The sequence below is a fragment of the Saimiri boliviensis genome, chromosome 8, assembly GCF_048565385.1.
Source record: "Saimiri boliviensis isolate mSaiBol1 chromosome 8, mSaiBol1.pri, whole genome shotgun sequence".
In the NCBI taxonomy this organism is placed as follows: Eukaryota; Metazoa; Chordata; class Mammalia; order Primates; family Cebidae; genus Saimiri; species Saimiri boliviensis.
This window is the reverse complement of record NC_133456.1, coordinates 93,576,100-93,594,768: the sequence shown is the minus strand read 5'-3', so window position 1 is coordinate 93,594,768 and position 18,669 is coordinate 93,576,100. Positions and strand designations below refer to the sequence as shown.

Genomic DNA, 18,669 nt, shown 5'->3' with positions numbered 1-18,669 from the left:
GTTTAATAAATGTTTGAGTGTCTACCTAAATACTGGGAGTGAAAAGAGAGTGGTAAATAAATCAGATATAGATCTACCATGTAGAGTGTTTAAAGACTATCAGAGGGAGGCAAGTAACAGATAAATAACTAAATTTGTGAAAAATTGGAAGGCTGATATTTCTGACAAAAAAAATCATATCCGCTGAGTTTCACAGGATGAGAAAAACAAGCATGTGAAGATCAAGGGGGAGAATGCTTCAGAGACAGGGAAATGCATGTGAAAAATGTATACAGGCATGAGAGAAGTTTTATGTGGCTAAATTCAGGAAGAGACAGTCACAGCTTTTTATGATGGAGCCAAGGGGAGCTAAGAATGTATACACCATTAAAATGTACATTGTCATTTTAAGGTACAACTAGTTACAGATGAATTAAAAGTTAAAAAGATATACTTTAGAATAAAATAATAGGATATATTTTTATTTTTTATGAATTTGCAAACATGCATACACTATTTCATCACTTTGTTTTAAAGCATAAGTCTAGCCAGGAATGGTGTCATGTACCTGGGATCCCAGCAACTCAGAAGACTGAGGGAAGAGGATCCCTTGAACCCGGGAGTTCAAGGATGTGGTGTACTGTGAGCACACCTGTGAATAGTCACCACGTGCCGTCCGGCCTGTGCAATATAGTGAGAACCCATATCTTAAAAAAAAAAAAAAAAAAAAAAAAAAATTGACACATGGGCTAGTCTGAACATGTAGAAATTTATAGATTGGCTTAAATATTGGTGGTAACTGTAAAAATTCCACACCTCTAACTGTTTATACATTATTTTGACTCATATGTTTATAGTACTAAAACGAAGGGAACTTTTTTGCTGATACAAAAGTGGAGTAAATGTTCACATACGACAAACAAGGATTGATTTCAGTCTACCATTCTACTCCCTAAAATTCTTCTACCATGAATGAAGTCCTTCCTTTTCTCATCACAATAGGAGTAGTTTATCAGATTGTCCTATAGCAATTCCAATTTTGCTTATCAGTTAGGAGTAAAATGTGTCATTTCCTTTCTATATTTAGGAATTGTAGGAAGCTGTGCTATGACATGTGAGATGTGAGGAGCATCTGTTAAAGAGCATGCTAGAGTTGAAGGTGTGAAATGTTTAAAGAAATGATAAGCTTTGGGCTCAGCTTCTCCCTAGGATTACAAAGGGCTTGTACTTCTTAGAGAGCTAATTTTTAGCATATTTCCATGAGGCAGATTTTATCTTCAGTAAATGCTTAGATGCATAGAAAAGGTGAGTTGGCTCGATGCTGATCCTTTTATGTCTAGCTTGATGTTTAGAGGTAGAGGGTTGGTGATTTATATTTCAACCAGTTCCTTGTTTAACACAATTCTCTATCTTGGCTATTGCTTAACACCTTTTTAAAAAAAATTATTATACTTTAAGTTCTGGGGTACATGTGCAGATCATGCAGGTTTGTTAAATAGATATTCACCTGCCATGGTGGTGGTTTGCTACATCCATCAACCGCCCTGTCACCATTAGTTATTTTTCCTAATGCTATCCCTCCCTGATCCCCCCACCCCCTGCCATTTCTCCTCTAGCTCCGCAACCCCCAGGCTCCGCTGTGATGTTCCCCTCCCTGTGTCCATGTTAACACTATTTTTTTAGGGCTCCAAAGAAATATATATATGTATAAATTTTTTCTTGGATTTGTATAGGCATACTCAGAGAATATCTAACTGGGTGATATTTGGATTTTGGTATATTTATATCTGGACTGGTGCAAATCTTACAGTTTTGGATTTTTGTGTTCCAGTGATACAGAAAATTGCTAGAAATATATATGAGCCGGTCAGATATTCTCTAAGTGAGTTTAACTTTATTTCTTTTACTTAAATTTTCTTTCTATTGAGTATACCTTTCAGTGTTAGAGAATGGCCGATCTACCATTTGTGTTATGCTGGATTTTTCAGGCCATTGCATTCTTTTCCCGTTTATTATTTTGAGGCCCCCTCAGTTATCCACTGAAGTGATTACTAAACAACCACTCCTAGAGTTGTGGTGTTACCGTTACATGTTTTTTCAATCACGTTCTCTTGAAACAGTCTTTAATTTGGGATCATGTCAATAATAAAAGATAAAATATTGGCTTTATTTTTGTTTTAATTATGGTGAGGTAATTTATACCTGATTTGTTTATTTACTTAGAACTCATAATCATGATTCACATTACTTAGAACTCATAATCATTATTCACATTTCAGCCTAATTTAAGCATTATTTTTTGTGATTGTTTTTGAGCTGGATCTTAAGCCATCAAATGTTCGCAGCAAAAGATGGCTTTTTTTTTTTTTTTTAAGAAATACAGACATTAAACTTAATGGAATTTACTTTGCCAAATTCATGCAATGCTTCTATTCATTTCCCTATGATAAATAACTTCTCACATCTCATTTGTTTCAGAATCTCTTTCTGCTTCCTATTACCCAAGAAAAAAATATATATATTTTTTCTCATTCAGGTCAAATGTTTAAATGAGTTGATCAATATTTCACTACTTGCTGTTAGACAAATACAACTACTCATTTCTTATCTGCCATCACTCAGTGTTTTCCTCCTCTGGTATACCATCTTCCTCTTTTGTCATGTTCTTTTACTTTCATCAATATCCTACTTCACTTGTAAAGTGAAGCTCAGATCACACATTCCTAGTGTCAGTTTGTCCATTTTCTCAGTTTCCCCAGATCTTATTTGGAATTACATTCTCCCTTCAGAAATCACTCATCATACTATGAACATAATTATGACCACCTGCCTTGTGTTCAATGTAGGTATGGATGTCTTTTGCTTTCCCACTATGATAATAATAATGGACAAATTCCTTATATTTTGTAACCCTCAGGGTACCTACCTTATCCGTAATATGTTTCCAGGAATATTGAGTACAGTAAATGAGAAAGTTTCTTAGCCAAGGTATTGATTCCATTGAATTTACCTGGTCTTCAAATATTTGTATCTGTCTACTTTGTCAAGATAGGTCAGAAAGGCAATGAATGAAGTCAGTATTTTTGCATGGGAGCTATGGACTTTCCGTTCTGTTTTACCAACTTTCAGTTCTGTGTTACTTCTGTTTTAGCCTTGTGTTAGCAAATCAGTTATCCTTTCGAAGCCTCAATTTGATAATCTGAAAAAGGAAATAATGGTATCTCCTTGTTGTGATAATTACATAGATACTAATTGCAAGGAGCTTGATGCCATACTCTAGTATATAGAAAGTAATACCAGTTGCTAAAAATACTGCTAAGTGTTATTGTTGTCTTTGTTATTAACTTTTTAACTCAGGATACATCCTAGGTATCCAAGGAGACTGACTCTGGAAAAAAACAAGAATTAGAACTCAGATTTTCTGATAGTATCTTTATCTAAATAAAAGGTGGAGAAGTGAATATTTCTGTCCATTTGGTGAAAGAATAATCTTGATGCATATTAATACTTCATCTCAAGCCAAAATATATGGTTTGGGGAGGAGCCATTAAATAATCCTGCTTGAGTGATTCTATCTTGTTTATCAGTAGTCATTGCCTGCAGAATTTTGATGAAACATCTAATAGAGAAATTTTGGAAAGGTATCTTATATATAATTGACAGAATACCATTGGTTATAGTGAAATATCTTCCATATGCTAAAAGAATGAAAACATTGATGGTTACCAGATTTGTGGGCATTTTTGTCAAAGTTTGTGGAGATGGAAATGTAATGTAAAGGGAAACTTTTTTTTCCCCATGAGAAAGACCAAAAACTTCTACATTTCTGATTTTTTTATTTTTCTGGTGAGATACATGCTCTGTTGTATTGACTTGGTTGTAGGTATTTATTTATTTATTTATTTATTGTACTTTGGGCTCTGGGGTGTATTTGCACATCATGCATCCTGAAGGATTGTTGCATAGGGACATACATGCCATGGTGGTTTGCTGTCTCCATCCCAGCCACCCACCCTCATCACCTACATCAGGTGTTTCTCCTGGTGTTATCCCTCCCCTATCCTCCTTGACCCCCACTGTCCCTCCACTCCCCTCCCCTCCACCCCTCGACCTAGCCCAGTGAGTGTTGTTCCCTTCCCTGTGCCTATGTGATCTCATTGTTCATCACCAACCTCTGAGTGAAAACATGTGTTTGATTTTCTGTTTTTGTGTCAGTTTTCTCAGAATGATGGTTTCTAGATTCATACATGTCTCTAGAAAGGACATAAACTCGTCATTTTTTATTGCTGCATGGTATTCCATGATGTATATGTGCCACATTTTCTTTGTCCAGTTGATGGGCATTTGGGTTGGTTCCAGGTCTTTGCTATCGTAAACTGTGCTTCAACCAATATATCTATGCATGATTCCTTGTAATAGAACAATTTATAATCCTTTGGGTATATACCCAGTAATGGGATTGCTGGGTCAAATGGAATTTCTATTTCTAGATCCTTGAGGAGTCACCACACTGTCTTCCACAATGGTTGAACTAATTTACACTCCCACCAACAGTGTAAAAGTTTTCCTGTTTCTCCACATCCTCTCCAGCATTTGTTGTCTCCAGATTTTTTAATGATCACCATTCTAACTGGCATGAGATGGTATCACCATGTGGTTTTGATTTGTATTTCTCTAATGATAAGTGATGAGGAGCATTTTTTTCATGTGTTTGTTGGCCATATATATGTCTTCTTTTGAAAAGTGTCTATTCATATCCTTTGCCCACTTTTGAATGGGTTTGTTTGTTTTCTTGTAAATCTGCTTTAATTCTTTGTAGATTCTGGATATTAGCCCTTGCCAGATAGGTACATTGCAAAGATTTTTTCCCATTCTGCTGGTTGCCAGTTCACTCTAATGATTCTTTTGCAGTGCAAAAGCTCTGGAGTTTAATTAGATCCCATTTGTTTATTTTGGTTTTTGTTGCCATTGCTTTTGGTGCTTTAGTCATGTAGTTCATGCCTATACCTATGTCCTGAATGATATTGCCTAGGTTTTCTTCTAGGGTTTTTATGATGTTAGTTCTTATGTTTAAATCTTTAATTCATCTGGAGTTAATTTTTATATAAGGTGTAAGAAAGAGGTCCAATTTCAGCTTCCTGCATATGGCTAGCCAGTTTTCCCAAAACCATTTATTAAATAGAGAATCCCTTCCTCATTGCTTTTGTCCAGTTTGTCAAAGATCAGATGGTTGTAGATGTGTGATGTTGCCTCTGATGCCTCTGTTCTGTTCCATTGGTCTATATCTCTGTTTTGGTACCAGTAACATGCTGTTTTGATTACTGTAGCCTAGTAGTATAGTTTGAAGTCAGGTAGTGTGATGCCTCTAGCTTTGTTCTTTTTGTTGTCTTGGCTATGTGGGCTCTCTTTTGGTTCCATATGAAGTTTATAATGATACTTTCCAGTTCTGTGAAGAAGGTCAATGGTAGCTTGATGGGGATAGCATTAATTCTATAAATTACTTTGGACAGTATGGCCATTTTCACAATATTGATTCTTCCTAACCATGAGCATGGATTGTTTTTCCATCTGTTTGTGCCCTCTCTTATTTCCCTGATCCATGATTTGTAGTTCTCCTTGAAGAGATCTTTTATATCCTTTGTTAGTTGTATTGCTAGGTATTTTATTCTCTTTGTAGCAATTGTAAATGGGAGTTCACTCATGATTTGGCTCTCTGATTGTCTATTGTTGGTGTATAGGAATGCTTGTGATTTCTGCATATTGATTTTGTATCCTGAGACTTTGCCAAAGTTGCCTATCAGCTTAAGGAGGTTTTGGGCTTGAGATGATGCGGTCTTCTAAATATGCAATCATGTCATCTGCAAATAGGGAAAATTTGACCTCTTTTCCTAATTGAATGCCCTTTTTTCCTTTTTCTTGCCTAATTGCTCTGGCTAGGACTTCCAATACTATATTGTATAAGAATGGTGAGAGAGGGCATCCTTGTCTAGTGCCAGTTTTTAAAGGGAATGCTTCTAGTTTTTGCCTATTCAGTATGATATTGGCTGTGTGTTTGTTGTAAATAGCTTTTATTATTTTGAGATATGTTCCATCCATATTTTAGGTTAAACTTTTCATTTACCTTAACATTTCTTTCTTTTAGCTGATATATAGCTCAAGATATCTCAGACCCCCATGTCAAACCATATACAAAGAGTAACTTAAAATTAATTGCAATTCATTAAATATAAAAGTCAAAACTCTGAGAAGATAACATGGGAGAAAATCTTCATGATGTTGGATTAGGCATTCTCTTTAGATAAGAGAAAAGAAAAAGATAGATTGCACTTTATCAAAATTAAAAAAAAAAATCTTTCAAAGGCTGCCATTAAAGCAATAAAAGACAACCTAAGGAGTTGGAGAAAATATTTGTCCATATAGAGCTGATATGGGACTTGTATCTAGAATATATAAAATCTCTTGCAATTCAGCAATAACAAGAATAATAACCAAGTTAAAACATGGCAAAGGGTTTGAATAGACACAGCTTCAGAGGATATATACTTGTATCCAGCATGCATGTGAAATAATGCTCAAAATGATTAGTCATCAGGAAAATACAAATAAAAATCATAATGAGGTACCAGTGACACTTACCAGGATGGCTATAATGAAAAAGACAGTAATAAATCTTTTTAAATAATAAGCAAAATGTGCCAAAATTGAAACCCTCATACACAGCTGGTAGAATTATAAAATAATGCAGCCAATTTAATAGACATCTTAACAATTTCTTAAAATACTAGAATAGAGTTACCATTTTGCCCAGTAATGCCACTACTAGGTATATATCCAAGATAAATGAAAACATACATTAACACTAAAACTTGTGTATGAATGTTTATAGCAAGGGTTCATAGTTGCCAAAAAGTGGAATCAATCCAGTTAGTTGTCCATTAACTGAATAAGTTCGTACACAAAATGTATATATATCCATATAATGGAATGCTCTTCAGCAATGAAGAGGAATACTGATGTACTACACATGGATAAAACTTGGAAACATTCTGCTAAGTAATAAAAAATAGTCACAAAAGATCACATATTGTATGATACTGTTTATATGACATGCCCAGATTAGGCAAATCCATAGAGACAGAAAGTAGGTAAGTCGTTGCCAGGGGCTGGGAGGAGAGGCGAATAGGCAGTGACTCCGAAGAAAGCATGGGAGTAAAGTATGTGGGGCTGACTGTGGAGATGAAAGTGTTCTGAAATTGGATGGTGGTGATGGTTCAACAATGCTTGGAAAATACTAAGAACGATTGAATCGTATACTTTATTTTTAATGTTTAAAAAATAGACCCAGAACCAATGCATGAATTGTATACTTTAAAGGGGTGAATTTTACATTATATAAATTATATCTCAATAAAATTCTTAAGAGGTATAAGAATTTACACACACACACACACACACACACACACACACACACACACACCACACCAGGGTACCAAACAGAAAAATGAGTTAGATTGAGACTCCCTAGTAAAATTTATCTTTATAAATACCTATTGTTAGCCTTATCAAATGTCCTTCCTGAGGAGAATGCTGAGATGCATGGAATTTGTAAGTCAGATTTTCATTCTGTCATTCTCCCTCCAAACTAAACAAACACTGGAATTACCACCATCATGTTTATCCACATTATTTATTTCCTTCTCTAACCCCTAAAAGCAACTACAGACTTCTAATCCATCATAAAGGAATCTGACAGAAGCCTACCATGATGACTTAAGTATATCACAAGGAAGTCATATTGCTTGTGCTAACATGTTTTATGCTCCATTTTGCATTCTTTGTGTGCAAATTTTGGCTCCCACCTTAGCTGCAAAATCGGGTTGTGTTCTGCCTCAGGGTTTGTTTTCTGTGTTAGGGTTTACCAAATATTGAGAGTTAATAGCTTCTGGGAACCTTCGCCAAAGAGGAATGGAGTACCAGTAAGTAAAGGCACTCCTTTTCTTCACTGCTCTAGGTGGACAACTTGGAAGGTATTTTTACACTGTACTATCCACTTGCCCTCTGGGCACCCATGGTGGTAACCAGTTTAATAACCTTCACTTGGATTAGCTTTCCATCCCTGCTTTTCTCATGTTTTCTAGTTATCCCTCCACCTATCCTTCCCCCTTCTATTTCCTGGTATCCCCACTGAAACAACTTTTATTTGAGACAGAGTCTTGCTCCATTGACAGGTGCCAGGCTGGAAGGCAGTGGCACGATCTTGGCTTACTGCAACCTCTGCCTCCTGGGTTCAAGCAATTCTCCTGCCTCAGCCTCCCGAGTAGCTGGGACTACAGGCGCGCGCCCCACACCCAGCTAATTTTTGTATTTTTAGTAGAGACAGGGTTTCACCATGTTGGCCAGGATGGTCTTGATCTCTTGACCTCGTGATCTGTCCGCCTCGGCCTCCCAAAGTGCTGGGATTACAGGCATGAGCCACCGTAAACTTCTTATCTATAAGCCCTTACCACAGCGTCTTTTTAAGGGAGATGTCAAGGTGACACACTGTCTGATTTTTAGAGTATTTAGGACCCTAGATGAACTACTTAATGTTTCTGGCCTCAGTTGCTTCATCTCTGTGGAGTAATAATTATTATTAACTCTCGTGCAGAAACAAGTTGACAGAGTAGCCCTGAGAATGCTGTTAGTAGAGAGGCCGGCTTATGGGAATGTCCCTTAGCTGGCATCTGGGATCATGGCTTGTACTGATATAAAATTCTCCTTTACTGATAATAGTGAATCACCATGCCTAGACTGTATAGTGTGGGTTTTGCTGCTTGCCTGCATCCTTCTGGGGGGGTGGAATTGCAGTATATGGTAGTGTAGGGGAGAGAAAATGGCTTCCCTCTTCCCTTTTAGGTTCTTTGGCTAGGTTACAAATTAAATTGACACAAAGCTGGTTAACAGGAGAAAAAATCCTAATTACATATGTAAGTGCAGCCCTCCCACAAAATGGGGTTCCACAACTTGAAGAAGGGTTGGATGATTAAAGCTTATATAGTGTCCTGAGCTTACAGAAAGAGTTAGGAATTTGGGGCTTTGTGGCAAGTGGGTAGGTATGGAGAGGTAAGATATAGGAGGGTGAGGTGAATACAGGGTATCTTCTTATGCAGACAAATGTCTTTCAGATAATAAAAGTTGTCTGGACTAGCCCTCATAGAGATATTTTTACTAACTTAGATTTCTTTTATAGGTGTAACTTTCTTTTACCAAAGGACAGCTTTTCAGAGCTACTCCTGTGGCTGCAGTTTCTTAGAATAACCAGCCAAATATATGCCAAAGAAACATATTTCAGGTTGGCACATTCTGGTCTTCTACAGTCATATTTTGGGGTGGTGTGTCCTGAATATCAACAGTAGGCAGAGCATAGCTACATGACCAGCTTTTCTTCCCTCACCTGCTCCTCTCAAAAAATACCCACCTGGGCGCTGAGTCCCTAATAGGCATTCCTGGACAGAAATTGTCCACATGTGTTGGTGCATTTTTGTTCCTGGGAAAGACTACAGTCTGTGAGGCCACCTCATGGGAGAGAGGGAGCGTAAGGAAGCTTGCACATGGATTCCTCCAGACTTCAACTGGGTTGTCTTATCCAGCTGTGTACCATTACTGCACAGTTGTTGTATGTTTATGCCATGAGTACATCTTAGATTCGGACTCCTGTGACTTCTTGTGTATCTCTGAGTAGAAGGCTGGTCTTGGAAATCCTTGACACACCTGCTATGGTTGTTGTGACGATTAAATGAGATCACATAGGAGACTTCAGCACAATGCTTCTAACATCCTAAGTGTGCAGTAAATGTTAAGATTTACTAAAGTACATCCTGTCAGCTCAATATGGGGTATCAGTTGGCACTGAGATTCCCGAATTAATCAGATTGACTGAGTCTATAAGTCATATCAGATATTCAAGAGATATAAAGTGATATTAGAAGTACTAAGGTTTGAATTTAGCTTGGTAAGGCTCAGTGAAATTGCTTTAAGACCCATATCCTCCTCCCCCATATCTGGCACAGCCAATGGAAAATGTACAATACTAGCTCATGACTTTTCTGTTATTTTTGGCATGGGCCTTTTCCCCAAGCACTCCACTTCAAGTCGTTGATATGAACTTTTTCTTTACTGTGCTGCATTTTTTGCTGTTTATTTCTGCCCTGACACCATTCCCCATTTGAGGTGACCTTCCTTTGCCATCAGCTTGCCCACATCTGATCCCACTCATCATGAACTGGCTCACATTTACTGTCTAGAAAGTTGTCATTAAGTACTTGAATCTTACAGGTTTCTCCTTTTAGGGGATAGTGTGACCCCACTGTAGTTTTAAAGTCATAGATTTGAGTACAAGTATTTGGATTCTGCACGATAGCTTTTCCTCTAACTTTTAGACTTTAAGTAAGTTACTTAGATTTTCCGAGGCTCTGTTCGGTAATCCATAATACCAAAACAATAATGTATTTACCAGGGATTATTTTCCAGACTAGAGTGGGAAGCGGGGAATAAATTTGTTAAAATACTGGTAAAAGCATTGTGTGGATATAAGACACCAAAATATGGCACCCATGTTTACTTTTTGTTACATATATAATTCTTACCTCCTTGCTGTATGGTTTTATGTTGCCATTAGGTTCTTACTTGTTTGTGTTATTATGTTTTGTTTCTCCAGATAGATTATAATATCCTTGAAGGTTGGAGTTGCCTCCTATGCATTTTGACACTTTCTATAATAGTTAGCAAAGTAGTATACTGTTATTTGGGCTCCGTAAGAATCTTATCATGTTTATTGATGAGGAATTGTGAGTTTGGAAATAGCAGTTTAAGGGGATTTCTGGAAGAGGAAAGAACACTGAATTGAGCATAACGACTTTACATACAGAGCAGGAACTACTAAAGTGGAAGTTTTTCAGGGTTATCGTGGGGAAGTCAAATCTTTTACACTGCCAGTTAACAGCACCTTAATTATTAGCTGCTTTAGAAATAAGTGCCCTATTGCCCTGTAATTTCATTTCATTATGTGCAGAGGTAGTGGTATCTGCGGCAAACAACCCTTAGATTTCCATTGCACCTTAATCATAGGAAAATATTTACCATGGATAGGACTATTAGTTTCTTTATTAAGAACTTTATTAAGTTTGTTAAAACTTTCTTTCTGAGATCTAAAAGGAGCTATTTAGTACTGACCTATGAAAATGCAAGTATTATGAAGCAATTATATAGACTATAATTATTGAATAAGAATTTTGGCCCTTGTTTTATTTAACAAATGCATATATTTCTTATTATGTACCAGATCCTTTTACAAGAACTTTAAAAATATTAACTACTATAATTTTTATAACTCTTTGCAGTAGCTATGATCATTTTATCCATTTTATAGATGAAGAAATTGAGACACAGAATGGCATGTAAATTATCTAAAGTCACACAGATATGTAAGTGACTGAATAGAATGTAACCTATTCTATGCTGCATTGTGTTACTACATGTGTATTTATTTATTTGCAGATATGTGCAATCATGGTGACATTTTTTAATTATTTGGGTACCAGTGGCATGTCATACCCAAAAAAAGGGAGAGACCTATTTTGTGGATTTGCAAACTTTTATTATTTATCTTTACACAAAGACAAACGTTTTCTATATTTTCACTTTTCATTGCGAATACATTCAAGAAGACAAGTTGGCAGATTATGAAATATGGATAGATTAAGAATGCTAGGTAAATAGTCCCAAATTCTTTAAGTTGATGCCAAGAGAGCAAGTAATATGAACCTCAACAGCCCATTCTTAGGTGCTTTCATTAGCCAACTTCATAGTCTCATCATAGCTGACTAATACTTAGTGTCCTTATTCATTTTGCATATAATCCAGCATTAAAAGCATAAGATATAAAGGGGTGAAAAGATTATGCCCCACTTTACATATTCAACTAAATTATTATGCCTTGACCTTTTGACCAAATCAGATTCATCTAATGGATTGGGAGTCTGTGGGTAAGTAATAAGAACACAGAGAAGAGTGGCCAGCATGATTAAGATTTTATTTGTAGTGTAATTCCATTATAATTAACATTATGTAACTGTAGAAATATGGTGTTTGCACTTCTTCCTGGCAGATGCTTTTAAGTCAGTGGCAGAAAGGGGATTAAACAGTAAATGAAGACCTATTTATTGAAAGTTGTTTCTACATCCTGTATGTTGGATTCATTTGTTTGTTTCACAAACCACAGTTAGTTTAGTAAGGAAAATAAGCAATATGTTTAACAAGCACTCAAAGTAAATTTATTTGCAGTGCTTTGAAGAACCATAGTTGAACTTTTGATATTAGAAATAAAATATTACTGAAAGATCTGCAAATGAAGGGTGTTTAGTGAAAACAAAATGTTTCATTTTTCTAAAGATTGCCAACAGAATTTAAAGATAATTAAATGAAAATAATATGGTTTTGTATATAGTATAAAGCATTTCTAGTTTGTTACAAATGATATTTTTTCAAAAACAAATTGACCAAATAATTATGTATTTAATTCATATTCATTTTGATCAAACTCCTCTAGCCAAAGAATTGGCAGTCCATAGCCCACTGACCAAATTTGTTTCTCTACTTCTTTTTGTGTTGCCCCCAACCATTTTTAGTGGTGGAAAAAATCAAAAGAATAATAATGTTTCGTGTCATGGTAAAATTTTATAGCATTTAAATTTTATTGTCCATAAATAATATTTTACTGGGACACAGTCTCACTCATTTATTTAAGTATTGGCTGTTTTTACGCTACAACAGTGGAGGTAAGTAGCTCTGAAGAGAATGTATGGCCTGCACAGCTGAAAATATATATCATCTGACCCTTTTTGAAGAAGTTTATAGATCTCTCTACCTTAGCAAATGAAGAAAACACCATCATCAACAGTAATGATAAGAGTGTAATAAGGGCTTGGCTATGTATACATTATTTCTAATGTATCAAATGATGGTATTATAGACATATTATTATCTTCATTTATAGATTAGAAGATTGAGGGTCTGATGATTAAATAATTTCCTTACCGAGAGCTGAGTTTTAGGTGTAATCTTTACAACAACTTGTAATATACATGAATGACTATTAGAATTGAGAACTATTTAAAAACAACATTGTGAGTCTTTTGAAAATGAGATTTTCTTCTATTACCCAATTAATATTTATTAAATAGGATAGGGTTGATTAATGTGAAAGTGATTATTTAAGAATATGGAAATTTGAACATCTCAAATTAATTTATAGCTACAAACTAAGAGAAAATTAGTGGTTCATTTCGATGACAGAAGTCAGAATTACGTGTCTGCATCCATATGGATCCTGTTTGCTTCTGCTATATATAAGAATGATTACAAATAGCTGCAGCTTTTATTCTGAGGACTCTAATGCACTAGTCTTGCAGAATTTGCCTATAGGGCCTTTCTCTGGAATTCCTTGCCACTCACTCATTTATTGTAGAAAAAATAAGTTGGCTAAGATGATGGTTGTTCATACTAAGTTTATTGAACCAGGTCTACAAAAGGAGTTGAAAAGTTATTGATGTATTTCGTCATTTATCTCATAGGACCACAGTAAATGATTATTGCATTAGGATGTGGTAATAATGGGTTTTGGGTGTTATTAAAAAATGATTTCAGAAACGGTCCAACTTATAGGATATTTAGCCTAGCTTTAAGATTGGTAGCAGAGGGAACCACTGTTTCCACATGAGCTTCTTGAAGTCCAGTGTTAAAAGACTGATCAAATGAAATCTGCTAGGCAAAATGCACTTCAGTTCATAAACATCATGAGGCTTCTTAAATGAATCCTTAAAAAAATCAAGACTAATTATATAGCGCTAAACATTAGAATTACAGCCTAATATTCATATAGTTACCTGGGTATTTGAAAATATCTAATCTAAGACTTTCTTAGACATAGCTGAAAAATTATAGTCTAGATAGTATCTTGAGGGGACAGCCCATGTCTTAAAGTAGCTTCGTGTTTATATAGTAAATAAATAATAGTAAGCATTGTTATAACTAATATTTACTGAGCCCTATGCACCAGAAATTATGCTAATTTTTATAATCAGTGCATCATTTACTTGTCTTAAAACCTGCTGAATAAGTACTAATAATTATTAATAATTTAGTCCCATTTTACAGGGTTTACAGGGCCATATAAAGCATTCAGAGTAGCTGAACTTAACACTCCAGTATCTCTAGCTCCAAAGTTTAAGATCTTTTCCACTGTGCTGTGTGGTATAGCATACTCCAAATGTTTGATAAGCGAATGCTTGAAAAAGTGAGGGAGACAGACTGTCAGGAAACAATCGGCATCATCTTCTACATCATGGAGTTTTAATCTGTTCTTAACCTAAAGTTTCTCCATTCTGAATTCTACTACTGTGATCATCATTGTTAAGGTTTGTTAGAGATCCCAAATCTATTTACTTGTTTTGAAAAGATACCATTTCTGAGCAATTCCAGCTGTGACTTATGATTGAATAAATCAGCTGCCACCTGTCCTGTACAGCAGTGCGTCGACAGCACAGATATGGTATTTTTGCTGCAATTTGTATGGGTTGCCAATTATCAGTTTTTCCAAATACCATTTAGTTGTATAAAACTAAATATTAATACCACCTCAAGTGCCATGGTATGTACAACCTGAAGAGCTCTCATATGTATCTTGTGTGATTTTTATAGCACTATGGTTGTTCGGGTAGACATCAAGAAATTTACAGCTAAGTAAAGGGACTCAGAAGTTTTTGGTGATTTGTCCAAGTTTACTAGCCAGGAACTCAAGCTTTCTAATTTGAGCACAATGCTGGGCAGTGCCTCAATTCGAGAGGAGAAAAATTGGACCCACCTAATGTGAATGAACCAGCCTTCCCATGCCCAGTGAAGACAGGATTGTACAGATAATATGGGTTATATTCCCTTTTAGAGACCATCTTAGTTACTAGAACCACCAAAGCACCCACAAGTGCATACAAAAGAATACATGTCATATATCTGTATCATGAATAGTAATGTTCTGTTTCTGTACTGTTTAATAGAAACATGATGTGAGGGATAGGTGTGACGGCTCACACCTGTAATCCCAACACTTTGGCAGTTCAAGGCAGAGGCATTGCTTGAGCACAGGAGTTTGAGACCAGCCTGGGCAGCATAGAAAACACCCTATCTCTACAAAAAAAAAAAAAAATTGGCTTGGGCATGGTATTGCATGTTTCTAGTCCCAGTTACTTTGGAGAATGAGGTGACAGGATCGCTTGATCCCAGGGGAAAAAGGCTGCTGTGAGTGGGGATCATGCCATTGGACTTCAGTGTGGGTGACAAAATGAGTCTGTTTCAAAAAACATGAATACATATGATGAGAGTCAAAAATACGATTTAAACGTTTTTTGTAGTCACACCATAAAGTATAATGAAACAGGTAAAATTTAATAAATCATTTTAACGCAATATGTCAAAAAATATTATCATTCAACTATATCAATATTAAAACAATTACCAGTTAGATGCTTTACCAATGAGTGTAAAACTTTTGATCTTTGCTGACTCAGTCTTTGCTCTAAATCTTCAATTCATTCTGTCCACATGGCAAATACTCAATAGTCACATCTGGCTAGTGGTGGTTACCAAGTAGGGCAGCTTGGCTCTGAAGAGCATGACAGTACAACTGCCATGCTTAGGCACAGAGAAGCTCAAAGAAAAGGACTGGGAGGAAATTTCTCTAATCCATCCCCTTAACTCCCCCACATTTTGTCATTCAGATGATCTCCTTTATGTTTAAATGTAAATGTCTTTTTATATTTTTAACCTAACCAGCTAGTCATCTCACTGTTTGATATTCAATCATCTAATAAAGAGCTTCTATTCTCAAAGAGTTCTCTGAGGAAGCGGTATATCTATGTATAGGAAATACATAAACATGACTCCAATGATTGGAACAAAATTAGAAGATTTCTGGGGAAAAATTGCTACTATAATTTAAGAAATGTACCTTAGCAACATCCAAGGCTCACGAGAATAAAATTGGTTATTTTGGGTTAAAATTGAATGAATGTAGTTTTTCTTCTCATTTTTTCTTTTTGTTACATAGCTAAAATGAATGGTTGATAATGACTAAAATGTAATTTTACTGTAGAAAGAGAAGAAAAAGCCAGAAAATATTTAAAGTACTCTTCAACTTATTCAATCAATTATGTCCTGATAAAATTATAGTAATTGCAATTCAGATTGCAAGGATTTTGGTGTTTTTTCCTAGTCTTTTAGGTATTTCTTATTAACACAGTACAACACATCCTGTGAAATTAACATATAGGATTATGCATGAATTATATATTTCTATAAGTATAACTGACAAAGCTTACCAGAGAGCATTTAAATACCATGTTTTAGATACAGATATATATAGCATACACATGTACTTTTCTTAAACCTTTGCAAATTTAACTCTCTTCTGAGACTTGTCTGAAATTTTGTAGTATTTTCTAAAATGCCTTGATTACATCATCATCATCATCCAATAATAATAAAAAAACAATAACCTGAACCAGGAAATGTGCTAATTTTTACAGTCAGTGCCTCATTTAACTGCCCAAAGCATGCTAAATAATTAGTATAATTATTATAATTGATCCCAATTTCACAGGCCTTACAGGGCCACATGAAACATTCAGAGTAGTTGAACTTAACACTCAAGTATCTCTAGCTCCAGAGCTTAAGAGCTTTTCCACTATACTGTGTTACATAGCATACTCCAAATGTTTGATGAATGAATGAATGAAAACGACTGGTAAGATTTATCAATGCTTATAAATACTAGTACAAGGCAAGTTTTTTCTATATTCTTTCTATACATTATCTGATTTGATCTTTATAACAACCCGATTTTGGTAGCTATTACTACTGGTAACAGGCTGCCTAAACACTATAGCTAAAAATAGCTAGGCTGTTTTTCCTTTTTATAAATGTTGCTAAATAATGCCATAGAGTTTATACTAATGAAGCCACTCACAAAAGATGTATGTAAATATCTTACCTCAGGCATTTATCAACAGTGTAATACTTTGGGTCTTTGCTTGCTCAATAGACAAAAACATTAAGAGTGAAAATATATTTGTTTTCATTTACATTTTTAAATTATGATTGAGATTAATTCTTTTTCTTAGCTCTTGTCACCCTCTACCTCTAAATAATGACTTGACCAAGGTATTAACAAGCTCTAAATGAGATGACTTTATTATGAGTGGAAAGTCATAAGAAAAGTTTAGTGGAAAGAAGAGATAGAGGAAGTTTTTGACCCAGGAAGACAGATTCTACTTTTATGAATAGTCCTTATTCTCTTTTCTGAAATGGATTGATCACTTTTGTTAGAAATCTGAGTGCCTGATAAGAAATTGGTTAATGGAACACCTGTTAAGAGAATTTGAACTATTCAAGCCTGGTTAACTGCTCTGTTTATATTTTTTAACGAAATGGGGGTCAGACTGAATAACTGTCTTGAGATATGACAGTTATTAAGCATATACCCACAGAAACCCCAAAGGGATGCTAAGAATTGATGACCTTTTATTTTTACATACCAGATTCTTCACTGATCCCAGTCTGAAATCCACTGTTGACTCTTCACTCAATAAAACTATATGAATATTGAATGATTCATTGTCAGTAGATGGCATTCTTTACTAGAAACACACTCATAACTCCACCTTGTGGCTTCTACATAATCTCTTAAGTGGTAAGTTAAAAAGCCTTTGCCTGTTTTTGGTTTTTGCAGTCTTGTGATATATTCTGCATTTTCCCTTATGGCTATATGTATTGATTAGCATATAGATGGCTGTTCTGAACCAGGCCAATACTATTCAGCATATACTATTTAGTTTAGAAATAATAGCACTTATTTAAGGATTATTTCCAGCGAACCAGGATAGGCATAGATGGTTTGGGAAATCAAATCTGCTGAGAATCTTCAGACCATCTTCTTGGTGCTAATTTCAGTGCCTACCCCCATAACCCCCAAATAAACCTTTTAACAAAGCAGCCATTTAGTGGAATCATCCAGAAATCATAGTTATTATCTGTTACAGGGACATGATAGTCATCTAGCTTACTCCTCTAATTTTGCATGAAGAAGTTCATTATAAGACTTTTCCGAGAAAGTCAATGGAAGTCAGGACTCCCTAATTTGATCCCAGTGAGTTTTCATGCCCTTTTTAAATAAGAAGTGAAAAGCATAGCAAAAGCCAGAAGAAAATCAAACAAAAAGAATCACCTGGAAAATCTGCTTTATGCAGTTAGTATTAGTAATGTTTCTTCATAATTCCAGCAATGCCATATAATTCCTTGCTTTGTCAGGTATCTAGGAATTTTTCCTTGTTTTCAGCTGATAATTTATCTGGTAGATTTTGAAATGGCAACCTGCCTTTTGGCAAGAAAACCAGTAATGGATATGCATTCAAGAAATTTTCTTGGGAGGTTGAGGTGGGTGGATCACTTGAGGAGTTCAAGTGTTCAGGAGTTCAAGACTAGCCTGACCAAAATGGTGAAACCCCCAACTCTACTAAAAATATAAAATTAACTGGACGTGGTGGTGCACACCTGTAATCCCAGCTACTTGGGAGGCTAAAGCAGGAGAATTGCTTGAACCTG

General features: G+C 35.5%; 1 protein-coding gene across 7 annotated transcripts in view; it reads left to right on the top strand.

Annotated features, from left to right (window-relative positions):
• The window catches only part of CNTN4 (contactin 4), a 979,069-nt gene that overhangs the window by 121,685 nt on the left and 838,715 nt on the right, over window positions 1–18,669 (top strand). For 3 of the 7 annotated variants that reach the window (XM_074404877.1, XM_074404884.1, XM_074404883.1), the window contains exon 2: window positions 17,607–17,758. The exons of the other annotated variants lie outside the window; for them this stretch is intronic. The gene's annotated coding sequence lies outside the window, so the exon portion shown is untranslated. The remainder of the gene's footprint in view (window positions 1–17,606; window positions 17,759–18,669) is intronic. 7 annotated transcript variants of the gene reach the window in all.